This window comes from Vipera berus (genome assembly GCF_964194415.1).
Source record: "Vipera berus genome assembly, chromosome: 4".
Taxonomy (NCBI): Eukaryota; Metazoa; Chordata; class Lepidosauria; order Squamata; family Viperidae; genus Vipera; species Vipera berus.
In genome coordinates this window covers 41,592,660-41,620,628 of record NC_138206.1, presented here as the reverse complement: position 1 = coordinate 41,620,628, position 27,969 = coordinate 41,592,660, and the positions used below count along the sequence as shown (strand labels likewise).

At 44.7% G+C, this 27,969-nt stretch overlaps 1 protein-coding gene across 1 annotated transcript in view; it reads right to left on the bottom strand.

Annotated features, from left to right (window-relative positions):
- The window catches only part of BCL9 (BCL9 transcription coactivator), a 129,179-nt gene that overhangs the window by 79,080 nt on the left and 22,130 nt on the right, over positions 1-27,969 (bottom strand). The window contains exon 2 of the mRNA XM_081327191.1: positions 13,655-13,745. The gene's annotated coding sequence lies outside the window, so the exon portion shown is untranslated. The remainder of the gene's footprint in view (positions 1-13,654; positions 13,746-27,969) is intronic.

The window sequence follows — 27,969 nt, the reverse complement described above, 5'->3', positions numbered from 1 at the left end:
GGGGAGGTTTGGGCGCCTCCCCAAACCTCCCCAGGTCTCCGTTCCTCTGCACAGACCTGCCGACGTTTGGGGAGGTTTGGGCGCCTCCCCAAACCTCCCCAGGTCTCCGTTCCTCCGCGCAGACCTGCCGACGTTTGGGAAGGTTTGGGCACCTCCCCAAACCTCCCCAAACGTCGCGCAGACCTGCCGACGTTTGGGGAGGCGCCCAAACCTTCCCAAACGTCGGCAGGTCTGTGCGGAGGAACGGAGACCTGGGGAGGTTTGGGGAGGCGCCCAAACCTCCCCAAACGTCGGCAGGTCTGCGCGGAGGAACGGAGACCTGGGGAGGTTTGGGGAGGCGCCCAAACCTCCCCAAACGTCGGCAGGAGGAACGGAGACCTGCCGACGTTTGGGGAGGTTTGGGGAGGCGCCCAAACCTCCCCAAACGTCGGCAGGTCTGTGCGGAGGAACGGAGACCTGGGGAGGTTTGGGGAGGTGCCCAAACCTCCCCAAACGTCGGCAGGAGGAACGGAGACCTGCCGACGTTTGGGGAGGTTTGGGGAGGCGCCCAAACCTCCCCAAACGTCGGCAGGTCTGCGCAGAGGAACGGAGACCTGGGGAGGTTTGGGGAGGTGCCCAAACCTCCCCAAACGTCGGCAGGAGGAACGGAGACCTGGGGAGGTTTGGGGAGGCGCCCAAACCTCCCCAAACGTCGGCAGGTCTCCGTTCCTCCTGCCGACGTTTGGGGAGGTTTGGGCACCTCCCCAAACCTCCCCAGGTCTCCGTTCCTCCGCGCAGACCTGCCGACGTTTGGGGAGGTTTGGGCGCCTCCCCAAACCTCCCCAGGTCTCCGTTCCTCCGCGCAGACCTGCCGACGTTTGGGGAGGTTTGGGCGCCTCCCCAAACCTCCCCAGGTCTCCGTTCCTCCGCGCAGACCTGCCGACGTTTGGGGAGGTTTGGGCACCTCCCCAAACCTCCCCAGGTCTCCGTTCCTCCTGCCGACGTTTGGGGAGGTTTGGGCACCTCCCCAAACCTCCCCAGGTCTCCGTTCCTTCGCGCAGACCTGCCGACGTTTGGGGAGGTTTGGGCGCCTCCCCAAACCTCCCCAGGTCTCCGTTCCTCCGCGCAGACCTGCCGACGTTTGGGGAGGTTTGGGCGCCTCCCCAAACCTCCCCAGGTCTCCGTTCCTCCTGCCGACTTTTGGGGAGGTTTGGGCACCTCCCCAAACCTCCCCAGGTCTCCGTTCCTCCGCGCAGACCTGCCGACGTTTGGGGAGGTTTGGGCGCCTCCCCAAACCTCCCCAAACGTCGGCAGGTCTCCGTTCCTCGTCCGACTTTTGGGGAGGTTTGGGCGCCTCCCCAAACCTCCCCAGGTCTCCGTTCCTCTGCACAGACCTGCCGACGTTTGGGGAGGTTTGGGCGCCTCCCCAAACCTCCCCAGGTCTCCGTTCCTCCGCGCAGACCTGCCGACGTTTGGGAAGGTTTGGGCACCTCCCCAAACCTCCCCAAACGTCGCGCAGACCTGCCGACGTTTGGGGAGGCGCCCAAACCTTCCCAAACGTCGGCAGGTCTGTGCGGAGGAACGGAGACCTGGGGAGGTTTGGGGAGGCGCCCAAACCTCCCCAAACGTCGGCAGGTCTGCGCGGAGGAACGGAGACCTGGGGAGGTTTGGGGAGGCGCCCAAACCTCCCCAAACGTCGGCAGGAGGAACGGAGACCTGCCGACGTTTGGGGAGGTTTGGGGAGGCGCCCAAACCTCCCCAAACGTCGGCAGGTCTGTGCGGAGGAACGGAGACCTGGGGAGGTTTGGGGAGGTGCCCAAACCTCCCCAAACGTCGGCAGGAGGAACGGAGACCTGCCGACGTTTGGGGAGGTTTGGGGAGGCGCCCAAACCTCCCCAAACGTCGGCAGGTCTGCGCAGAGGAACGGAGACCTGGGGAGGTTTGGGGAGGTGCCCAAACCTCCCCAAACGTCGGCAGGAGGAACGGAGACCTGGGGAGGTTTGGGGAGGCGCCCAAACCTCCCCAAACGTCGGCAGGTCTGCGCGGAGGAACGGAGACCTGGGGAGGTTTGGGGAGGCGCCCAAACCTCCCCAAACGTCGGCAGGTCTGCGCGGAGGAACGGAGACCTGGGGAGGTTTGGGGAGGCGCCCAAACCTCCCCAAACGTCGGCAGGTCTGCGCGGAGGAACGGAGACCTGGGGAGGTTTGGGGAGGCGCCCAAACCTCCCCAAACGTCGGCAGGAGGAACGGAGACCTGCCGACGTTTGGGGAGGTTTGGGGAGGCGCCCAAACCTCCCCAAACGTCGGCAGGTCTGTGCGGAGGAACGGAGACCTGGGGAGGTTTGGGGAGGTGCCCAAACCTCCCCAAACGTCGGCAGGAGGAACGGAGACCTGCCGACGTTTGGGGAGGTTTGGGGAGGCGCCGAAACCTCCCCAAACGTCGGCAGGTCTGTGCGGAGGAACGGAGACCTGGGGAGGTTTGGGGAGGTGCCCAAACCTCCCCAAACGTCGGCAGGAGGAACGGAGACCTGGGGAGGTTTGGGGAGGCGCCCAAACCTCCCCAAACGTCGGCAGGTCTGTGCGGAGGAACGGAGACCTGGGGAGGTTTGGGGAGGCGCCCAAACCTCCCCAAACGTCGGCAGGAGGAACGGAGACCTGCCGACGTTTGGGGAGGTTTGGGGAGGCGCCCAAACCTCCCCAAACGTCGGCAGGTCTGCGCGGAGGAACGGAGACCTGGGGAGGTTTGGGGAGGTGCCCAAACCTCCCCAAACGTCGGCAGGAGGAACGGAGACCTGCCGACGTTTGGGGAGGTCTGGGGAGGCGCCCAAACCTCCCCAAACGTCGGCAGGTCTGCGCGGAGGAACGGAGACCTGGGGAGGTTTGGGGAGGCGCCCAAACCTCCCCAAACGTCGGCAGGAGGAACGGAGACCTGCCGACGTTTGGGGAGGTTTGGGGAGGCGCCCAAACCTCCCCAAACATCGGCAGGAGGAACGGAGACCTGCCGACGTTTGGGGAGGTTTGGGGAGGCGCCCAAACCTCCCCAAACGTCGGCAGGAGGAACGGAGACCTGCCGACGTTTGGGGAGGTTTGGGGAGGCGCCCAAACCTCCCCAAACGTCGGCAGGAGGAACGGAGACCTGCCGACGTTTGGGGAGGTTTGGGGAGGCGCCCAAACCTCCCCAAACGTCGGCAGGTCTGCGCGGAGGAACGGAGACCTGCTGACGTTTGGGGAGGTTTGGGGAGGTGCGCGCGCACCTCCCCAAACCTCCCCAAACTTCGGCAGGTCTCCGGACGGCGGCGGCTTGGGAGAGGTGCGCGCGATCCTGGAAGCACCAAAGCCTCGGCCGCGCGCAAGTCCTCGGTAAGCTCCGGGCGGTCACTTGCTTCGCGTCTCCTGAGGGAAGGGGGGGCGACTGGAGCGGGCGTGTTTCCTCGCCTGCTGGGCGCCGCGATTTGCCCGGGGAACGCGCGGGCCCCGAATGGCAGCGTGGAGCGAGGAAGCGGACAGCCAGGGCTTCCCCGAGAGCCGCGGCCACACAGGGTATTCCTGTGTATTCAGGCTTGCAAAATGGCGGATCGAGCCTCTGCTGGCGGCAGAGGCTTGCAGAGCGCGGATCCAGCCTCCGCCGGCGGCGGAGGCTTGCAGAACGGCGGATCAGCTTATACTCGAGTCAACAACTTTTCCCAGTTTTTGGGGGTGAAATTGGGGGTCTTGGCTTATACTCGAGTCGGCTTATACTCAAGTATATACGGTATATGAAACTTAATGTGGGCTGGTATTTTCTTCTCTCCCTGATCTTCCTGTTCTAAATCTCCCAGAGTCACTTAGATCAGGGCATTTCAACCTTTTCACCCATTGTACCACTTTTAGGATATGGCAACATCGGAGTACCACCAGTTGCCTAGCAAGGTGTCAAAAACTTGTTGACCCAAAAAGGAAAAAAGTGATGAAGCACAGGTAGTCCTTGACTTACAATAGTTCGCTTAGTGACTGTTCGAAGTTACAATGGCACTGAAAAAAGTGCCCCCTAAGCCACAGCCAAGCAAGACACCTGCCTGCCTGCCCGGCAGCGCTCTTCCTCCTGTCTGAGGTTTTCATTGTTGTGAGCATTTCTGTTGAGGATTGGGGGCTGCAGGGGGGTGTTTGGTTTTTATTCCCCCTGTCTGCTGGGTGGTTGCAGCAGGGTTTGGTCACTTCACATGACCCTGGGACACTGTGACCATCATAAATATGAATCAGTTGCCAAGCATCTGAATGTACATCACAAGACCCTGGAGATGCTGCAACATTCCAGCTGATCGGTGCTTTTTCTGAGCTCAGAAGCTCCAGGATCAGCGCCGAGCTCCAACTGGAGACTGGTGCTGATCCTGGTGCTTCCACTGAGCCCTGACAGCCCCAAAGAAGCGCTAATCCTGGTGTTTTCGCTGAGCCCTAACAGGCCTGCAGCTCCAGCCATCTCTCGCTCAGGCTTGTGTGGTGCTGCCACCGGTTAAGCTCATTCCTCCCCACCACCACTTTTCTAGGATGGTCGCGTACCACCTGCTAGGAGCCAATCTACCACAGGTGGTACCCGTACCACTGGTTGAAAAGCTCTGACTTAGATGAGATGGGTGGTATAGAAATTTAATAAACAAACAAACAAATCTATAGGCATAGGCTAAAGGAGAATGGCTACTTGTCATTACGTGAAGAAGCCAACAAACAATATATGGTATTTCTGATTTAAAAATAGCTGGGTGAAGAAGAGCTATAGAGGTTTCTCCCCCAAGATAGCAATGATGGATATTGCTCAGGGAATCAAACTGCCTTGCATTGATTTACATTTTCTACAGTATTTGAATAGCTCCTCTTTGAAGATTTGAAGGCAATTGGGCATGAGGACATAGAAGAAATATCAAATTGCTACCCAAATATTATTTCTGTTATTTGGACATGGAAAAACGGTGTAAAAGGGTTGCTGCTCTGCTGATTTCTGAGTCCTGGCTCCAGCAGATATACTGTAAATTGCTACCCCATCACCAGCATTCTCTCCTTGAGAAAAATCACTGAGAAAGTGAGGGGACTACAATTTTTGAAAGCTCTCGAGGAAATGGATTAAATGGACTCATAGCAGTCTAGCTGCATGCATAGCATAGAACGGAAACTGTCATGGATAACCAGTAGAACAGCGGGGCCCTTTTTGGCACCAGGATCCGGTTTTGTGGAAGACATGAACTTGGGGTGGGGGTGGGGAGATGGTTTCAGTTTCAATTGCTCACCTGCTGTTCATCTCCAGCTGTGCAGCCTGGTTCCTAACAGGCCACGGACCAGTACCGGTCCGTGGCACTATCAATAAATTTAAAATGTTTGTATTATTATAGACTGTATTTTAGGTTTTTGTTATTTCTTTCTGTAACATAAGATAATACTAATAGTAGTGTTGTAGCTAGGGAAGTTGAATCATGTCCACTTTTGTTTTTAAATGTATATTTAATAAAATTTTCTAAAAAAATGTTTGTATTATTTAAAAATGAGTTCTTACTGAATTTGTCAGTCAAATACTATAGTATAGAAATGTGTTCACTGTTTTGACAAAAACTGCCGATAGCAGTTTACTTTCCTGAGTCTGACAGAAAAGATACGTCGTTTAAGAAAATGCAAGTTGTGGTGTATATTTGCATCATTTGAAAACAAGGATTTTTTAGGAGATGCCTAAAATTCTTCTCCCTTTCCATTCATTTGAATTTCATCCTCTGGCCCAGATGGGGGCGGAGATTTTCAGTGAGAAAAGGTGGGATTATTTGACATTTAGGTTAGGGGAATTGGTTTTCTTCGCACTTTGAAAATACTAATTCAATTTTCAAAACAGTGACTTTGCTGAGAGATATGATTCATAATTGATATTTTGAAAATTAGTCCAAGACGAAATGGGTATTATTTCACCTCTGTTTTCAGAAAAGCAAATTTACTAAATGCTAATCTGAGTATCCACCAGACATAAACACACAAAAAAAATTACCTCCTAGGACGAAAGGGCCTTGCGCTCCACAAAACTTACAGCTGTCAAAGCATTTGCTGCATAAAAATTACTACTGTGTAGAGCAAACTGAATCATTTTAGATTGAGTGTGAACAGTGCTTTTTTTCTAAAAAAAAAAAAAAGGTGCCGGAACTCAGAGGTGCTGTCACTGGGAGCGATACCAGTGTCTTGCTACAGTGTTGCCACCCGTCCTTTGCACCCCCGCCCCTGTGGCTCAGAGCCACATGCGGGGATTCCCCTCCCCACAGTTGCCACGCCGTGGCCCGTGCTGAGCCCCCACCCGAAGTTGCTCCGAACCCCGACCCAGAGCTGTTTTCCTCATGGCAGTGGTCTCCGGCGCCCAACAGCCTCTTTCCAACCACATCCAGAAAAATTTGTAACAAACATTGGAATTCTCAAGGCCATGTTTGGTATTTCCCAGCAATCTGTTACTGGAAGGAAAAAGCAATCCCTGCTGCGTTACTGATCCCAGAGAAGCATTTGCATGTATGCAGGTATCCTTAGAGTGCCATAGTTATGGATGAGAAATATTGGTTGCAAAGTTGGCATTTCTGGATGTAATACAGATATTTTGGACTTATTTTTGTTTCTTTGCATGTTTGATATTTTTAAAAAGGCATATGCTACTGACTACACTTATGCACATATGTAACATCTTTTGCTCCCCTTCATGGATTACTGCCTTGTCGTGGCGAAGGGGCTTGCGTAATTCAGTGAAGCTATGAGCTATGCCGTGCAGGGCCACCCAAGATGGACAGGTCATAGCAGAGAGTTCTGACAAAACGTGATCCACTGGAGAAGGAAATGCTGTAAAGATTTTTTCTCCATAGGAACCTGGAATGTAAGATCCATGAATCAAGGCAAGCTGGACGTGGTCAAACAAGAGATGACAAGACTAAACATCGACATCTTAGGAATCAGCGAACTAAAATGGACAGGAATGGGTGAATTTAATTCAGATGACCATCAGGTATACTACTGCGGGCAAGAATCCCTCAGAAGAAATGGAGTAGCCTTCATAGTCAATAAAAGAGTAGGAAAAGCAATACTGGGATACAATCCCCAAAATGACAGAATGATCTCAGTTCGAATCCAAGGCAAACCATTCAATATCACAGTAGTCCACGTCTATGCCCCAACCACCGGTGCTGAAGAGGATGAAATTGACCGGTCCTATGAAGCCCTACAGCACCTTATAGAACTAACACCAAAAAATGATGTCCTTATCATCATGGGGGATTGGAATGCTAAAGTAGGAAGCCAAAAGATAACCGGAATAACAGGCAAGTTTGGCCTTGGAGTACAAAATGAAGCAGGGCACAGGCTGATAGAATTTTGACAAGAGAATACGATGGTGATAGCAAACACTCTTTTCCAACAACCAAAGAGGCTGCTCTACACATGGACATCACCAGACGGTCAACACAGAAATCAGATTGACTATATGCTCTGCAGCCAAAGATGGAGAAGCTCTATACAGTCAGTAAAAACAAGACCAGGAGCTGACTGTGGCTCTGACCATGAGCTTCTCATTGCAAAGTTAGGCTTAAACTGAAGAAAGTAGAGAAAAGCACTAGGCCACTCAGGTATGAATTAAATCATATCCCTGTTGAATATACAGTAGAGGTGACAAATAGATTTAAGGAATTAGATCTGATAGACAGAGTGCCTGAAGAACTATGGACAGAGGTTCGCAACATTGTACAACAGGTAGCAACCAAAACCATCCCAAAGAAAAAGAAATGCAAGAAAGCAAAATGGCTGTCTGAGGAAGCTTTGCAAATAGCTGAGGAAAGGAGGGAATCAAAAGGCAAGGGAGAAAAAGAAAGATACACTCAACTGAATGCAGAATTCCAGAGAATAGCTAGAAGAGATAAGAATGCCTTCTTAAATGAACAGTGCAAAGAAATATAAGAAAACAATAGAATAGGGAGGACCAGAGACCTTTTCAAGAAAATTGGAGAAATGAAGGGAACGTTTAATGCAAAAATGGGCATGATAAAGGACCAAAATGGCAGGGACCTAACAGAGGCAGAAGAGATTAAGAAGAGGTGGCAAAATTACACAGAATAACTATACAAGAATGAGCTTAACGTCCCTGATAATCACAATGAGGTGGTCACTGACCTCGAGCCAGACATCCTAGAATGTGAAGTGAAGTGGGCCTTAGAAAAGCTGAGCAACAACAAAGCTAGTGGAAGTGACAGTATTCCAGCTGAGCTATTCAAAATCTGACGATGCAGTAAAAGTGCTACACTCAATTTGCCAGCAAATTTGGAAAACTCAGCAGTGGCCACAGGATTGGAAAAGATCAGTTTACATTCCAATTCCAAAGAAAGGCAGTGCCAAAGAATGTTCAAACTATTGCACCATTGCATTCATTTCACATGCTAGTAAAGTTATGCTTAAAATCCTACAAGCTAGACTCCAGCAGTATGTGGATTGAGAACTACCAGAAGTACAGGCAGGATTTCGAAGAGGCAGAGGAACTAGAGATCAAATTGCCAACATACGCTGGATCATGGAGAAAGGTAGGGAGTTCCAGAAAAACATCTACTTCTGCTTCATTGACTGTGCTAAAGCCTTTGATTGTGTGGATCACAACAAACTATGGCAAGTTCTTAAAGAGATGCGAGTACCAGACCATCTTATTTGTCTCTTGAGAAACCTATATGCAGGTTAAGAAGCAACAGTGAGAACTGGACACGGAACCACTGATTGGTTCAAAATTGGGAAGGAGTCCGGCAAGGCTGTATACTGTCGCCCTGCCTACTTAACTTATATGCAGAGCACATCATGAGAAAGGCAGGGCTAGATGAATCAAAAGTTGGAATTAAGATTTCTGGGAGAAATATTAACAACCTAAGATATGTAGATGATACCACTCTAATGGCAGAAAGTGAAGAACTAAAGAGCCTCTTGTTGCAGGTGAAGAAGGAGAGTGCAAAAGTTGAGCTGAAACTTAACATTAAGAAAACCAAGATCATGGCATCCAGCCCTCTTAATTCCTGGCAAATAGATGGGGAAGAAATGGAGGTAGTGACAGATTTTATTTTCCTGGGCTCAAAGATCACTGCAGACGGGGACTGTTGCCAAGAAATTAAAAGATCCTTGCTCCTAGGGAGAAAAGCAATGGCAAATCTAAACAGCACACTAAAAAGCAGAGACATCACCCTGTCAACAAAAGTGCATATAGTCAAGGCTATGGTCTTCCCAGTTGCAATGTATGGCAGTGAAAGTTGGACCATAAGAAAGGCTGAGCGCCAAAGAATTGAGGCCTTTGAACTATGGTGCTGGAGAAGACTCCTGCGAGTCCCTTGGACTGCAAGGCAATTAAACTGGTCAGTCCTAGAGGAGATCAACCCCGACTGTTCTTTAGAAGGCCAGATCCTGAAGTTGAAACTCAAATACTTTGGCCACCTATTGAGAAGGAAGGACTCACTGGAGAAGAGCCTGGGAAAGATTGAGGGCAATAGAAGAAAGGAATGACAGAGAATGAGGTGGCTGGATGGAGTCACTGAAGCTGTAGGCGTGAGCTTAAATGGAGTCCAGAAGATGGTAGAGGACAGGAAAGCCTGGAGGAACATTGTCCATGGGGTTGCGATGGGTCAGACACAACTTTGCAGCTAACAACAACAACAACAAACATCTTTTGCTAGGATACATGACCACTGCTTGTCCAGAATGTGAAAAGTGAAAGATTGTGACTAAACAAATCTTAATGTACAGATAATACCACCAGAAATTATTTTAGCCTTTTTAATAAATGTTGTTATTGATGTTAAGCTCACCATGGAAAACATCATATATTGTTATGTATATACTAGGTTAATTATTTAAAGACTGAAGTGCAACATAACTAGATTCTAAATAATCTATTTTTCAAAACACACAACAGTCCAAACAGTAAAAGTAACGTCCAAATTAAGAATATTTCATTCTTAAGAATTTTTTAATTTAAAGTGGTTTAGTTGTAATAGATGGTTATAGATTCAAAATAGTTTTCAAGAGTATGTACAAAAGATACTATTTTTTTCTAGCATCAGCTAAATTAGACATATTACATTGAGAAAAATGTTTCTCATTTCTTTCCTGTTACCTTTATTGATTTCATTGCAGAGATGTTAACATAGGAAATAGATTATTTTGTTATCTAATTTTACCTTCCAAAAGAAAGAAGCTGATGAAAAATGTGAGGTTGTTTCCTGTTGGCTTTTTTGAATTAGCTGTTTTAGATTCTAAAAGTTTAGTTCCTAAAGAAGTAACCTTGTAAATAATTTTAATGTCCTCCTGTAGTTCAGGGTAGGCAACGTTGGCTCTTTTATGACTCAAGGACTTCAACTCCCAGAATTCCTGAGCCAGCATGGCTCAGCTTGGAAACCTCTCTCTCTTTCCCCTCAGCGTGGCTAGCTCAGGATTTCTGGGAGTTGAAGTCCACGAGTCATAAAAAAGAGCCAAGATTGCCTACTTCTAATGCCAATAGAGGGAGCTTTTTTTTTTCCAAAAAAAAGGTGCCGGAACGCCGTTCTGAGCCTTCTATGAGAAAAAAGCCCTGATTGTGATCATACATAGATTTACGCAAGTTTAAATAATGGATTAATTAATATAAACTGTATTCCTGAATCTGTATGCTATGAAATAAATTCCATCCTAATGTATTTACTTCTCAATAAGTTTGCGTCAATTTGCATCAAGACCTCACAATTAACAGATACAGAACTATAAGCAGAAGCCAGCGTTATATCCCATTTGACCAGGCTGGGAACAAAAAGCCTATCTATATTCCCCTAAAGGCTTTTGTTCTTGCTGCTCCTTATTGGTACATTGAGTTCTGCTATCCTTCCCAAGCATTTGTAAGATTGGACGGATGGGGGGAAAAAACCCACTCATTATCTTGATTTTTTTTCTTTGTTAATTAAATAAACTGCAGATAAACAAAGAAATAAAGAAGATAAATCAAAAAGCAATGGAGTGAGTGGAAAGAAGCAGGTGAAACTTTAATAGAACAAGAAACAAACTACAGCTACTAACTCTGAAGTTATTACGGAGCTGACAGGTACATAGTTCAGGAACAACATGGTTGTCTACTAAGATGCTTACTATATTATTAAATATGTTCTCCATTTTGCCATTTAATTCCTGTGAAGTTTTCACTCTGAGAAATAAAGCTTGCCGCATAATAGCTTCAGGTCAATTTGCATATTATTCTGAGCCCTGAAGATAGAGCATTGCAGCTATATTCATGCTTTCTATGAACCACATTTGTGTTTTATATATCCTTAAGATCCAGAATACAGCTAATCCTCGAGTTACAATAGTTCATTTAGTGATTGTTACAAAGTTACAACAGCACAAAAAATGTGATTTATGACCATTTTTCATGCTTACAACCATAGCAGCCCCACAGTCACGTAATCAAAATTCAGGGCTTGGCAACTGGTTCATATTTATGACAGTTGCAGTGTCCAAGGGAATCAGCTTTTGTGACATTCTGACAGGCAAAGTCAATGGAGAAGCCAGATTCATTTAACAACTGTGCTACAAACATAAAAACTGCAATGATTCACTTATGGCAAGAAAGATAATAAAATGGGGCAAAACTCACTTAACAAATGTTTCACTTAGCAACATAAATTGTGGGCTCAGTTGTGATCATAAGTCAAGGACTACTTGTATGAGAAAAACAATATTTCTTATCCTTGAAGCAAGAATAGGTTAGTTCAGGGGTGTCAAACTCAATTTCATTGAGGGCCGCATCAGCATTGCGGTTGCCCTCAGGGGGCTGGGTGGGTGTGGCCTGGGTGGGTGTGGCCTACTGGGTGGGCGTGGCTAGGGTGCATATGGCCTACTGGGTGGGCGTGGCCAGCTCTACATCGTTTGCATCAAGGGTGCCTATGGGGGCCCGGGCAGGAGTGGGACAGATCTGGGGGTCTCTGGCAGGAGGAGGGTCTCTGGGCCAGGGCCAAGGCAGTGGGGGCCGCTCCCTCACTGTTTCCAGGATGGCTTCGCGGGCCACATGAAACCACTTCACGGGCCATATCCGGCCCCCGGGCCTTGTGTTTGACATGTCTGGGTTAGTTTATACTCTTGCAGCTTAAAACATTACAATTACTGAGCTAATAAATAAATAATAAAAAATAAAATATTACAATAGAAAAAAAAATACAAGGCACTCAGAAGGCTAAGTCCCTAAAAATCAAGGTGGATGTAACTTTTTCCTTCCAGCCGATAACACAGTTTTGCTTTCTCTTCCAAATGTTATTTGGTTTTCTCACCTAGGTCGTAGCATACAAATGTGTTCCATCCAAAACTGTTTTGAAAAAATTTGTTGTTGAAACACTCATTCTAATCTAGAACAATGTAAAAAATCAAAACATTATATTATTTGTGGCATAGATATTGTACTAAAATCATAGATCATTCAACTGAAGTGTTTGTACAGTTTAATCGGGGAAACAGTATGCAGTATATCTTACACAGAGAGTCTATGGCAGCCAGTTTGTTCTAGTGGATGGATGTCCAACCTTTTGGCCTCAGCCATATTGAGTGAAGAAGTACTGTCTTAGACTTCATACAAAATATATAATATACCTAATGTATATAAATCACATAATAATATTTACGACTTAGTGGGGCCACATTATACATTAGTAGCTGTCCAGGGCCACCTTGAATTTATAAAAAATAATAATAAAGGTAGGATCAATATAGAGAAATACCCATTCTATGAAACATCTATGTTAATTGACTGCACTAAGTGCAAAAAAGAATCTTTCAGTACTTTAAATACTAATTTTATTATGCTATACTCTTCCATCACCATTCATTTCCTTAGATGAATAAAGTATATTATCCTTAATTATCACATAAACGTATATATACACACAGAGAGATAAATATAGCTGAATGGCAGTGTAATAAACACATGCATTCTGTGACAATTCACAATTAAATTATACTAAAATGTAATTGCATTATTCAACATAATATACTAATTAACAATGTAATAAATTTCAGGATCACCTCCAGATGACAGTGGATCAGTTTTTATCCAGGTTGAAGCATAACCATGTTACCAAAAACAGATCCAAGTGCAAGGTGCATGGACCACCCACAATATTCAAATATAGTATTTGAGAATTACATACACAGATTTTTCTCCCCACATAAAAATATATGTTGCCTAAGGCCAATGAAATCTTGGACAATGGCCTCTTGAAGTAGACCGTTATATTTTTTGTTTTGAAAGCAAAGGCAAAAGAAATTATTTACCAAAACATATAAATTTCTCAACGTTTTTTTTAAAAAGACAGATAGTTCTCGATTTATGACTAGTCATTTAGTGACCATTCAAAGTTACAATGGACACCCAAAAGCTACTTACAATCCTATTTCAAAGTTATTATTGCCCCAAGGTCACATGACTACATTTTGGACACTTGGCAACCAACTCCTTTTATAGACATTTTCACCATTCTGTGATCACATGGCCACATTTTTTTTTTACTTCTGTTGCCAGTTTACATTATTTATTTCTGGTTTCTAAAAAAAAATTCCCATTGGGTATAATGGATTCACTTAATGTCAGTCACAAATAATGTCATAAAATTGGGTCTGGTCACATGGTAACCCCCTTAACAACTGCAACAACTTATTACCGTAATTCTGGGCTCTGTTACTGTTGTAAGTCAAGGACTATTTGCATTGTGTTTATAGAAGTCTCCCTCGACACTCCCTCGGTTGAAGAATCTGCAGCAAAAATGAAAACTCAAATTTAGGATTGAAACCTAAATACAAATAGAAACCAAGCAGAACTGAACTCAAGGCAAGAGTTAACTTCATTTTAGAAAAACTAAAAATGGTAATATATTGCAGAGTGGGAAGAGCTAGAACAGGATTAAATATCATGCAACAGTACACTTCCTAGTTGTTTCCACATTTGGTTGAAATTATTCAGGAGTAACCGATCTCAAAGAAAATCAGCCTCTAAGATCCTAAAATATAAACTGTTTTGCTCATCTCAGAGTCACTGAGCTGGAAAGCCAAGTTACCGTCTCCCACCCTATCCATTTTCATTTATAGCCCCTCATCACTGACATTATTGAATCCATACTGTGCCACAAAACAGCCTCCCAAAATGAACTTATTTCAGCTGTCTTCAAATAAGTGCTTGGCTGAACGAAACTATCACGGAAGCTAGAATGTTATACTTAAATATTTACTCCAGATTATCAACAATATTCCTGATTCTTGTCTGTGACCAAAAAAACTTTCTGCTTTTTGCTGAATGTACTTTTCTTATTTTATTGGGAAATAGTCTGATATTTAATAGGAAAATGGGATAATTTTTAAAGGCCACTTCAATTTTTTCCCCCAAAATAAATCTTAATTTTTTAAGCAATTCATGTAGCATTTTTCCTAGTTTTTCATCACACCCATGTATGTACACTAGTCTTGAACAATAATAACTCAAAGGAGACTGATGATTTGAACCACTCACGTGGACATGTATTGCACCTACTGGCACCTCCTTAAATCAAATGCGTCTTTTTCTCAGTGCATGGCATCATAAAAGTAGTTCAGAAGAATATGCAACTACCTTAAAGAATTTTAAATAAATGTGGCATGCATATCCATGCACGCTCCAAATCACTGTTATTTTCAATAATCAGACTGTATGACAGATTTGATACATAAACATAAAGCTTTAAAAGACAGATTTGACTTGAAGGAGTTTAGATCGAATTAGCCTTTCTAATCAAACTCTGGTTCTGCACAATTTCCAGTCAGCTTAGTGCTTAGCAATTTGGAGTTAGCTATGTGGTGGTGGTGGTGATGGTGGTGGTGGTAGTAGTAGTAGCAACAGCAGCAGCAATAGTAGTAGTATTCTTTTCTATCGGCCTTAAATGAGGAACAAGGAAATAATAAATATATATTGATCGATCTATTGATTCATAGCCTTATATGTTGTTTTCTGTCCAAACCCTACAAATTCAGGCATTAAAAACCTGCCCAAAAGTAAGTAAAGATGAAAAGAACAGGAAAGTTTAAGGAGTGAGCCTTATTCTAAAATATTCTGCAAATGGTTAAAAATATTCTGAGGGCTGCAGCAGGGTTGTATTGCTTCATCAAACTGCTAGTAGTGACTATAGATAAAGAGAAATTTCTAGACAGTTTTTCTAACATTAGCAAGATGATTACAAATATATGGTGTGTGTTTTTTGGTTACAATCCCCTATCCCCTATAAACATGAGTAAATGAGCCATAGATGAACATGCAATAAATGCCTCACATGGAAGCAAGTTCTGACATCATAATCATTACTGAAACCAACATGGAATCAATTGATGCATGTTTGATCAATTGATTTCCTATGGTTTCCTTCCTGCAGTAATTACAAAGACCACAATGTAGTAAGCAACTACTATTATATCATGGAAAAATCTGAATAACCAAAAAAGCAAAAGACTAAAAGCTGATCAGAATAAATGATAAAGTGAAAGTCAGAACAAATATTATCACAGCTGGTTAATCCCCAAAAATTCATAACAGTGTGAAGTCTGTATCAGCCACGCACTCAATTTTGCAATAGCTATTTCATAACAAAGAAGTTGTAATATGCATCTTTACAGAAAACAAATGAAAAATCTTTCAAAATGTAACATTTTTACACCAAAATGAGGATTGTATCTTTTGAAACTGCAGATATATTTCAAGAAAGCTCATTGGTTTTTAATGAGCCCATATAAAATTTCCAGAACATCAAGCTGGGAGGTACACTGCTATTTCCCATTAGAAATCCTAGTAAGTAAATTAGTCAGGAAGCTTTTCACACAGAAGAGCATTTGCAAATGCAACTTACCTACATCTTTAGTATAAAGTGGCACAATTCCAAATTCCACTTCACCATAAGATAACAGTCTATTGGAGACAGTCCTCGCTGAACTCCTAGAATTGGGACGAGCAGTGGAGATGCTAAGTGGAAAATCAAGGTTTGCCATCTTACTCCCCCTTTAGTCATTAAGTGAAGCACTGCAATCAACTAAACGAAACATCACATGACTGCAAATTACAATTTTACTTCTGCCATGTCAACCCTGTTGTCATAGTTTGTGAAGAGGGCAAATGTGGTCATGTGACCATAGGATTCTGCAACAGCTGTAAACAGAAGGATGAGGTTGCAAATCTTTATTTATTTACTGAGGTCATAACTTCAAATAATCACTAAAGAGGCAGCCAGTAAACATGAACTACCTGTAATGCCTCATATTAAGTAAGTCTAATTTGCAGAAAACTGGTACTACAGCCTTATTTTTCTTGATATGTAGCTAAGTTCTAAAATGAGATGCTTATAAAATGAGAAGGCATTAAATAATTCACAACTATACTTTTTGATGATGATGGTGATGATGATGTAGCCTCTTTCCTGACTATTTGTGGAGAAATTCAAAAACATTCTCATGTTATTACAGGAATGACTAAGGATGGCCCCAAGATCAGCAGAAGTAAGACCAAAGGTGAAAGAATGTAATGAAATGAAACTAGCTGATTATGGGTTCATTATCACCTCCTTATGCCTTTTCACCTACAGTAGACTTAGACCACAGTAAAATGTAGACTATAGTAAACTGTTGGTAGACTTACCGTGTTTCCCAAAAATAAGACCTACCCTGAAAATAAGCCCTAGCTTGATTTTTGGGGGGTGGGCCTAATATAAGCCCTACCCCCAAAATAAGTCCTAGTTTTGGGGCGAGGCGCACAAAAAAGGAGGTAGTGGTAGAGGGAGATGGGGGGGAAGAAGGTGGAAATACCCCATAAAGAGTATTTTTTACAAAAATCTGGTTAAATATGACAAGCATATTGAACTTAACAAAGATCAGTGCAGGAAAGAGGGCAGCACCACAGGGGTTAGGGATGTCTTCAAGCCCTTCTAGTCAGAGGTCCATTGATGACATGCTACAAAGGGAAAAGTCAAATTCCTTTAAAGATCTACAAGCCCTTCTGCAAAATATGCAAGAAGCAATGACTAAGAACTATGAAGAGATGAAAAAAGAGATGAAGAAAGAGATAGGCCAAGTGAGAAATGATACCAGTGAGCTCAAGGAAAAAATACAAGTGATTGATGGTAAATTTGAGGTGATTCAACAACAATTAATAAAAAAATGAGCAAAGACTACAGGAAATGGAAGTAAGAATGGAGAAGGAGGACAAGAAAGTAGAGGACTTAAGTGAAACACTAATCCGGGCGAACAGAGAGCTCGAAACAACAGTGATTTTCCTAGAAGCGGAGAAAGCCGCCCACTATCTGCACTTTCAAAATGTTAAGGAAAAAAAGGTGAGGATTTGCCAGATATGATGGTGGACTTAATGGCGAAAGCACTAGGCATAGGAAAAGATGAAATGTTGGCGGAAATAGATGAGACATATAGGGTCCAAACTAATTATGCGAGGAGGCATAACCTTGCGAAAGAAGTCCATGTGAGATTGGTTAAAAAATCGACCCGGGATGAATTACTACATAGATCAAGAGAGGAGCCGCTAGATTATGGAGGACAACAAATAACAATTCTCAAACAAATACCTAAAAGAATGAGAGACTTGAGACGAGGCTACCAATTTTTGACATCGAAACTGATTAGATACAATGTGAACATTAGATGGCTGACTCCAGAAGGCATCCTAGTCACGTGGCAAGATAGAAGGTATAGATTAGACTCGATAGACAAAGCAGAAGATTTTTATAAGCTCCATTTTAACAATGAAGATGAAGTAGAAGGAGGGGACATAAGAGAAAAGGATGCAAGACAGATGGCTATAGAAGGGAAGGTACTAGGAACAGTGGATAGAGGAAATAAATCTGGAGAGACTACAGAGAAATATGAAGGCAGAGATAAAGAAACAAAAGAGATCCGCACAACAAGAAGCACAAGACCCAGATATAAGTAAAATAAAGGAAGTATGTAGGATTTTGTCATTGAATATTAATGGATTAAATTCGCCAATGAAAAGACAGAAAGTCTTCAATAAACTTATTCGTCAAAAATTAGATATAATAGCAATTCAGGAAGTTTATACAAAAGAACAAAAACACCTGTTAGACCAGCCAAAATTAGGAAATATATTTGTATCATTAGATCAACAAAAAAAGAGGGGTGGTGGTATTATATGTGAAACTGGTAGCTAAACAAATTTATAAAGATAGAGAAGGTAGAATATTGATAGTAGAGGTAGAAATAAACCATAGGAAAATAGTGATAGTAGAAATATATGCCCCAAATGGAAACCAAGAACAGTTTTTTAAAACGTTACATAACAAGATATAGATTACGACAAGATCTCTGTGTTAGGAGACTTCAATGCTATTATCGATAATAACTTGGATTACAAAGGTAACAAGACCAGGAAAAGGAAAAGAAGAACACTACCAAGATCCTTCTTTAAATTGGCCAAAGACCTAAACATTCAGGATATATGGAGAGAAAGGAATCATGAGGTAAGACAGTACACATATTACTCAAATCGACACAGCTCATGGTCTAGGATCGACACAGTGTGGATGTCAAAGGAAATTAACTCTGAAGTTGAAGATGTGTGTATAGAGATAAGCACCTGGGCAGACCACAATCCTGTGAAATTTAGCTGAAAAGGGCCCAAAAAAACATCTAGATGGACTATACAAAGGTCAATATTAAAAGAAGATGACTTCAGACTAAAGATGGAAAAGGAACTGGACTTCTTCTTCAAAGAAAATAAAAATGAAGACACCTCTGTCCAAAATCTTTGGGACACAGCTAAGGCAATTATGAGAGGAGTAGCTATAGCATATATGCAAATAAACCTGGTCGATGGCTTGCACATAAATTGGAAAAACAAAAGGAGAAAAGTTGGATTAGTAAATTATGAGATGACAAAGGGAGAATACATTATCAAGAAGAGAAAAAAATTATAGCCCAGGAATTCTATGAGAAATTATACAAGGAAGATAACCAGGAAATTGAGGAGAAAGTGGAAGAATGTTTCAAAAAAGCAACACTACCAAAAGTTACGGATGAAATTAAAAATATGTTGAATGAAGAAATTAGGATGACAGAGGTGATTATGGCCATTAATAAACAAAAAAATAATAAAACATCGGGTCCTGATGGCCTTCCGATAGAAATCTATAAGGAACAACAAAACATTTTAGGACAACCTTTATTGGATGTGTTTAACACGGTCCTGGATGAAGCAAAAATCCTAGTCATGGTCAGAGGTGAATATTGTTCTGATCCCAAAAGACAATACAGATCATACATCAATCCAAAACTATAGACCAATATCTTTACTCAACTCTGATTATAAGATATTTATAATAATTATAGCTGAGCGATTAAAAAGGTTTTTAAATGATTTTATACACGTGGATCTGAACGGATTTCTAGCCAAAAGACAAACTAAACACAACATTAGGATAATATTGGATACACTAGAATAGTGAACAACAAATGGTGTTATTATTCTTAGACACTCAGAAGGCTTTTGATAAAGTTAAGTGGTCATTTATATGTCAACAACTTAGGTATATGGATATGGGTGAAAAATTTATAAACATAATTAGGGCAATATATTCTAATCAGGAAGCTAAAATAATAAATGGGGAAGTAACCAGGTAATTTCAAATACATAAAGGAACACGACAAGGATGCCCTTTATCCCTATTACTATTTATACTGACGCTAGAGATCCTAACGAGGATAATTAGAAACGAACCGCATATAAAAGGATTAGAAATTTTAAAAGAAATTTTTAAAGTTCAAGCATTCGCAGATGATTTGGTCTTCATTATGGAGGATCCACAACAATCGGGACCGAAACTGTTGGAAGAACTAGATAAATGTTGATCTGGTCTGCCTTGCTGTTTTTTTGTCGGACTTGTTAAGATCATGCGTCTGACTTATTCTAGCACGACCTTATACGCTCTCAGGGGGGCCCCCCCATCCTGGGAGCGACCCGCCTTACTTTTTACACCTCCTCTTGATGAAGGGCCCGAGTGTTGGGACCCTGAGAGATGGCTGGGCATGGGTAGGGGCCTCCGATATAAGCCAAATAGGAGGCCCCTGGTTAGTTTTTTGGTTAAATTTTTTAGGAGGTTAGGGAGGGGGGTGGGAACTTCTTTTGGTTGTTCGGATATGGGGGGCAGTCCAGCAACCACTGTTCAGGCCAGGGCCGGGATTGATCGCGGAGGGGAGGAGCGGGGGTCGGTCGCCCCCGGGGCTCCAGGGCAAGTCGTGGGAATGCCTATTCCCACGACGTTAGGGAATGGCAGCAGGTGCAGGAACAGAGGGCCGTATCGATCTCAGGGAAGGCCTCTCTGCTACTTGCAAGCGGTGAGGCGTTCCGACCCTCTTGTTCTACCCCGAGGTCCCGGGAGTGAGGATGTGCAGCCGCCTGAGCTCCGGCTGGTGTACCTGAATGCCAGGTCTGTCGTTAATAAAGCTCCTCTCGTCCGTGACTTGGTTGAGGGTGAGCAGGCGGACCTGGCTTGCATCACGGAGACTTGGTTGGGCCCAGAGGGCGGTATTCCTCTGGCTGATCTTTGCCCACCAGGTTTCCGGGTGCTACACCGGCCTCGGGCTCAGGGTAGGGGTGGGGGAGTGGCTGTTGTTATGAGGGAGACCTTAGCTCCGCGGGAGGCCACCGTTCCGCAGATAGTCGGGTGTGAGTCTCTCTTCTTGAGATGCGGCCCTGGTGCGCAGTTGGGCTTGCTGCTGGTGTACCTTTCGCCTAGTCACGCAGCAGCAGCCCTGCCTGAGCTTCTCGATGTCCTCTCTGGGTTGGTGGTTGAGTTCCCGAAACTTATAGTTTTGGGGGACTTCAATCTACCATCTCTGGGAGGATCATCTGAGTTGGCTCGGGAGTTCATGGCTTCCATGACGGCCATGGACCTGACGCAAGTAATTTCAGGACCGACTCATGAGGGAGGCCACACCCTTGACCTAGTTTTCTTATCTGGTCGGTGGTTAGATGACCTTGGTGGGGGCTCTCCAATTATTATGCCCCTGTCATGGACCGATCATCATCTCCTGCGGCTGGTCTTCCGTTTTGCCACCCCCCGCCGTGGGTGTGTGGAACCAGTTAGATGGTACCGCCCCAGACGCTTAATGGATTCCGCGAGATTCCAGGCAGCGCTGGGGTCCCCACCTGCCTCCCCCACTCACAGCTCGGCAGATGCCTTAGTGGAAGCTTGGGAAAGGGCAGCCACTGAGGCTCTTGACCGAGTTGTACCCTTGCGGCCCCTGACCCGATGCAGATCCCGTCGAGCTCCATGGTTTTCCGCGGAGCTCCGGGAGATGAAGCGCCGGAGACGGGGCCTAGAGAGCGGTTGGAGGTCCAGCCGATCCGAATCCGACCGATTGCGACTAAGAACCCATATTAGGTCTTATCTCGCTGCGATAAGGGTGGCGAGGTCTAATCACTTCGCTACCCTTATCGCGTCCGCAGATAATCGCCCGGCCGCTCTGTTTAGGGTGACTCGCTCCCTCCTTAATCAGGAGGTGAGGGAGGAACCCTTGCAGGGTCGTGCCGAGGAGTTTAACAATTATCTGTCGGACAAAATCACTCGGATTCGGACCGGTCTGGACTCTGACTGGGCAGAGTCTGGCGATCAGGACGCGGGTGGTCTTGTCGATATCACTTGGGAGGAGTTTGATTCTGTAACTCCGGAGGAAGTGGACAGGATTATGGGGAGACTGAGCTCCACCACATGTTTATTGGACCCGTGCCCTTCCTGGCTGGTTTATGCAGCCCGGGAGAGGACACGCAGCTGGTTCCAGGCAGTTATATCAGCTTCTTTGAGTGAGGGCAGCTTCCCTGCCGTCTTGAAAGAGGCGGTGGTGAGGCCCCTCCTCAAGAAGCCTGCCTTGGACCCAGCTGTATTGAACAACTTTCGTCCGGTCTCCAACCTTCGCTTTCTTGCGAAGGTTGTTGAGAGTGTGGTGGCGCATCAGCTCCCTTTGGTCCTGGATGAAGCGGATTATCTAGACCCGTACCAATCGGGTTTCAGGCCCGGGCACAGCACGGAGACGGCATTGGTCGCGCTGGTGAATGATCTCTGGAGGGCTCGGGACAGGGGTCATTCCTCTGTTCTAGTCCTATTAGACCCCTCAGCGGCTTTCGATACCATCGACCATGGTATCCTGCTGCGGCGTCTCAGGGGATTGGGAGTGGGAGGCACGGTTTTACAGTGGTTCTCCTCCTATCTCCAGGGACGCTCGCAGTCGGTGTTGACAGGAGGGCAGAGGTCGACCGCGAGGTCTCTCGTTTGTGGAGTTCCTCAGGGGTCGGTCCTCTCGCCTCCCCTGTTCAACATCTATATGAAACCGCTGGGTGAGATCATTCGTGGCTTTGGAGTTGGGTATCATCAGTACGCTGATGATACCCAGCTTTTTCTTTCTACCCCAAACCACCCCAGTGATGCCCTCAACGTGATGTCCCGTTGCCTGGAGGCGGCTCGGGTCTGGATGGGGAGGAACAGACTTCAACTCAACCCCGACAAGACCGAGTGGCTTTGCATACCTTCATCCCGGGTCTATTCGGATATTCCATCTCTTTCTATGGGGGGTGAATTATTACCCCCCGTAGATAGGGCTCGCAACTTGGGAGTCCTCCTAGATTCGCGGCTTACCTTGGAAGATCACATGGTGGCTGTGACTAGGGGGGCTTTCGCCCAGGTTCACCTGGTGCGCCAGTTGCGGCCCTATCTAAGCCGGGATGATTTATGCACGGTCACTCACGCGCTCGTGACCTCTCGTCTAGACTACTGCAACGCTCTCTACATGGGGCTTCCCTTGAGGACCACCCGGAGGCTCCAACTGGTACAGAATGCAGCCGCGAGGGTTGTGTTGGGAGTCTCCCGATACTCCCATGTGACACCTCTGCTCCGTGAGCTGCATTGGTTGCCAGTTGTCTTCCGGGTGAGATTCAAGGTGCTAGTAATGGTGTTCAAAGCCCTCCATGGCATGGGGCCGGAATACCTCAGGAAACATCTGCTGCCGGCATCAAGCTCCCTGCGCCCTGTGCGTTCCCACAGAGAGGGCCTCCTCAGGGTGCCACCGGTCAGAGAATGCCGACTGGTGGCCCCCAGGGGGAGATCCTTCTCTGTGGGCGCCCCGGAGCTATGGAACCAGTTACCGGTTGAGCTCCGGATGGCGCCCGATCTGCGCTCCTTTCGCCGCGATCTGAAAACATACTTGTTTGAGCAAGCCGGCCTGGCCTGAGGGGGGATTGGTGGGGTTTTTATCATTTTTATTGGGGTTTTTACTATGTATCAATTGTATTTTAATCGGGCATGCATTTAATTATCTTTTAGTTTTTGTAAATTTCTGTGTTTTATTCTTGCCCTGTACACCGCCCTGAGTCCTCCGGGAGAAGGGCGGTATAGAAATATTAATAAATTAAATTAAATTAAATTAAATATGGAGAAGCCGCTGGGCTGAAAATAAATAAGGGTAAAACTAAAATTATTGTTAAAAATATGATGAATAAACAGAAAGAAAACATGGCTAGGATTATGGACATACAAATAGTTAAGAAGATAAAATACCTAGGAATTACTATTACGGCCAGATGCACCTCAATCAAAGAAAATAATTATGACAAAATAGTAAAACAAATAAAAGAAGACCTGGAAAGATGGAGAAACTTGAGCCTTTCATTGTTAGGGAGAAGCGCTGTCATAAAAATGAATGTACTACCTAAAATTCTATTCCTGTTCCAAAATATTCCTATACAACTAGATCAAAAAATTTTCGGGAACCTGAACAAACTGACACCAAATTTTATATGGCAAGGGAAAAAACCGAGGATTAAAATGAAACTCTTGCAGGATGCTAAAGAAAATGGGGGTTTTGGACTACCGAACTAGGAAACATATTAACATGCAGCGGCGCTAACCTGGATTAGAGAGTGGATAATTTTAAAGAATAAAAGATTATTAATTTTAGAAGACCATGATTTGCAACTAGGCTGGCATGCGTTCCTATGGAATGAGAAACAAGGGCTATATCAACATTTTCAAAACCATCGAATTAGACAAGCGCTATTCAAAATTTGGAATAAAATTAGAAAACAAAATTACATTAAAGTACCAGTCTGGTTGTCCACCCTGGAGGCGATAGTTTACTCAAATTTGTTCAATTTGGAGAACAGCAATACATATAAAGATATTATGAATGATGTGGGAAAATTGAAATTGAGACAGGAACTAGAGCAACAAGGGATAAAACTGGAGTGGTGGGCTTACTTACAGATACAAACACGATATGGGAAAGATAAGAAAGAGTGGGGGATAAATATTCAAGAAACTGCATTGGATAAAATCTTATTGGGGCCAAATGAGAGGCAAATAAGGAAATTGTATAGAATAGATTGTTATTGGGGTTTAAAATGATTGAAGAACAAGTCAAAGAAACGATGTTGATATGGGCTAAGAATGTTGGACGAGGCATTGATCTTGATGTATGGTAAACACTTTGGGATAGGAATAAAAAGATAACGCTAGCCACAGCTTACAAAGAAAATTTATATAAGATGTTTTACCGGTGGCATCTCCCTCCAGCACGGTTAGATTATTACAAAATTTGGACTAAGTTTTACCTATGGTGGGAACAGAAAGGAAGGTCTTAATAGAGATATACAAGATGCTGAACTTACATATTACTAGAATAAGGTGGACGATAAGATTGAATATTGTATAATTGTATATAAATGATATGTATATAAAATGTATATAATACACAAAAAATGATGTATGACAAGAAGGTATGTCAGACCGTTAACACCTTGTCCAAAGTTTTTAAATATTTTAAATAATAAAATTTGTATTAAAAAAATTAAAAGCCAATAAAACTATGAAAAATAACCTTCATATCTTTACTTTCTTTGGCATACAAGTTTACCTCTTTTTATGCTTTTCATAACATTGCTTACATAGGGAAACACAGCGTAATTGGTATGTATGCTTTAATCTAAGATGCTGTGTATGAACTATAGTGCTGTACTTACTGTGCCTTCTGAAAGGAAAGTGCCAAGTTTAGGGGAATTGTCTTAAAAGAGATAATACCTTTAATGTCTTAAAAGAGATCATACCTTTAATGTTGCTTACAATAGAAAAGCATACCCAATACTTGCCTGATCATGGAGAGAATAGAAAAGAATCAAGACCCAATTTCCATCTAAGGATAGCACATATTTGGACCACCTCTTTATTCCACTGCAGTCCCAGGACATAGTCTTGATTTTATTCTTAGTCTATGATAGGCTTATGTCATCTTTAGTTGTTCCAGTTTTAAAGTGGTGTTTGCCCTTAAGTCAAAAGCAACTAATAGCAATTAAAGATAATCAGCAACCCTTTATCAACCATGTTGGTGGCAGCCCAGTGTGGTGACCCGCAGGGGATAAAGTGTTTCCCATTTTGGCACAGTGCTGGTCAGCCCTCCTCCACCTATCCTCTGCCCATCCTGGGTTTTTTTCTTTCCTTTTTCTTCTGGAAAGGAAATAGATGGGCCCAGCCAAATGATCAAAAATGCACAGTAAAGGAACACTACAAATTATGTCAAATTTTCACAGTACTGAAATTCAGATAGCTGGGTGGAAAGCTGCCAGGGTAAAGTCTACTTTACTGTCCACTACCCAGCCCACCATTAGCTGTTGGATAGTGTCAATCATCCCAGGTAGATGAGGCAGAACACACAACCAGATGAACTAATTCTATTTTTTTGTAAGACAATAGGGTATTAACAGATTAACAGAATCTTGCAAGTCTGAAAGTACAAATCTCCCACTGTCTATTTTCACCACTTGATTAGCTAAGGCGGATCCTATTTTTTTTCCTCTGCCCATTACTCAGTTTCAAGTCCTCTCTCTTTTATGTGATTGTGCCCTAGGCAACATCTCTTTCCCCAACTCCCCATTTTCCAATGTCATTCTCAGATTCCATTACACATGGCTTGCTTTGAACCAAAGATAGCTGATCTACAGATTGCAGACAGGTGGGACAACTAACCCCAGCCAATTCATCCCAGCCAACTCACCTTGGGACAATTCAATGCAGGATAAGTCAAGAGAGGGAAAAGAATTCCTAAGTGGTAGAGTGGTATTTTCCTGGCTGGTTAACTTACTTGCACAGAAAGGAAAAGGGCAGATTTGGAGCTGAGACCAAGAGAGGGGAGAAGGGGGACATTGGGGAGAGAAAAAGCAAACATGCTGGTACTCTCCCCAAAGGCTGCTGCTGTCAGTCAGTTTTTCTGCATTTGATTCCTTGTGGCAAAGTGGGAAGCAATGGGCTGATCCCATGAACCCTTTATTGACCGGCTAGGAAAATGCCACTGGACCAATTAGGAATTCTTTCTGGCTGAGTAAATAGCCCTGGAGAAATCTGTGATAAATGAAGCTGGCGAAGAGCCCCGAGTCTGCAGCTTGCCCTTCCCCTTATTTTATTTTTATTTTTTTATTTTAATTCCATTTATATCCCGCCCTTCTCCGAAGACTCAGGGCGGCTTACAAGCTTAGCAGTAGCCTTCATTCTATGTATATGCCTGCTTATTAGGGCTTTCACACACACCCCAAGCAGCATTATTACAAAGTCAGCTTAATTGCCCCCAACAATCTGGGTCCTCATTTTACCTACCTCGGAAGGATGGAAGGCTGAGTCAACCTTGAGCCTGGTGGGATGCGAACCTGCACTAATTGCAGGCAGCTGGTGTTACTTAAGGAGGCATTAGCCCACTGCTCCACCAAGGCTCTTAAGGCTTCCAGCCCTGTGCATTTGGTAAGACTGGAGTCATAGGATCAGTATATGGAGGTCAGCAGAACAGCTGACCCTCACACCAGGCATGCCAGGAAAATGTCACTGTACCAATTAGGAATTTTTATCCCTTACTTGAGTTATCCTACACTGAGTTGTCCCATGGCGAGCTGTCCAGGCTGGAGCAGTGAGCGTCCTCTCACAGACACACTGTGCCCTCTGTTGTGATTCAGGGTCAGCCTGTGGGTTCGGCAGTTGTGTCGGACGACTCAGAGGAGGAGGGGGGTGTTGAAGATCTTGCTGATGAGAGCCCTCAGCCAGGCCCCTCCCACCTGGTCACGACGCAGACCCAGCTGTGTGAGCCTGACAGCGTGGATGAAGATGACCCACAGCTGGCCCTGTTCAAGGACGCCCGACGCAGGAGGCAGTCAATCAGGAGTAAACAGAGGAAGGCAATAGGGCACCTCGGAAGGAGGCAGAGAGAAGCCACGCCCTGAACTGTATAAAAGGGGAATGCGTGGGAGGGCTGGTTGGCTGAAGGCAACCGCTTGAAAAGCTCCTGTTTCTTGGTTCGTGTCTTGTTCCATTTGTTTTTGTATCAATAAATTTGGCAGGCTTAATTCCAGCCTCTTGCCTTCTTGTAAAAGGGGTTGTCCCTGCCTTTTCTGCAGGGCCGGTAGCAGGCTGGTACAGAACACCCTCAGCCTGGATCAGCACAAGGACTACCCAGGTGGGTGACGCTTGCTCCACGGTTTGGTTGCTGAGCATCTGGGACTCCAGAGTCTGGCTCAAACCTAAAGCAAGACAAAGCCCGCTGCAATTCACTTGTCCCTCTCTTGAGTTATTCCATGTTGAATTGTTCCACGGCAAGTTGTTACAGAGAAGGTTAGCTCTGTTTCTTGTCCTGCCCTCTGGTGCTTTGGAGAATAATTTGACCTCCTCTTCTTCATGGCAGCCCCTTAAATACTGTAATACTGCTATGTCACCCCTGTTTCTTCTTTTCTTTAGACTAGCCAAACCCAAGTCCTGCAGCCATTCTTCATATGTTTTAGTCTCCAGGCCTCGGATCATCTTAGTTGCTCTTCTCTGAACTTTTTCCAAGGTCTCAACATCTTTTTTGTAGTATGCTGACCAAAATTGGTTGCAGTATTCCAGGTGTGGTCTCACTAGGGTTTAATAAAGCGGTACTA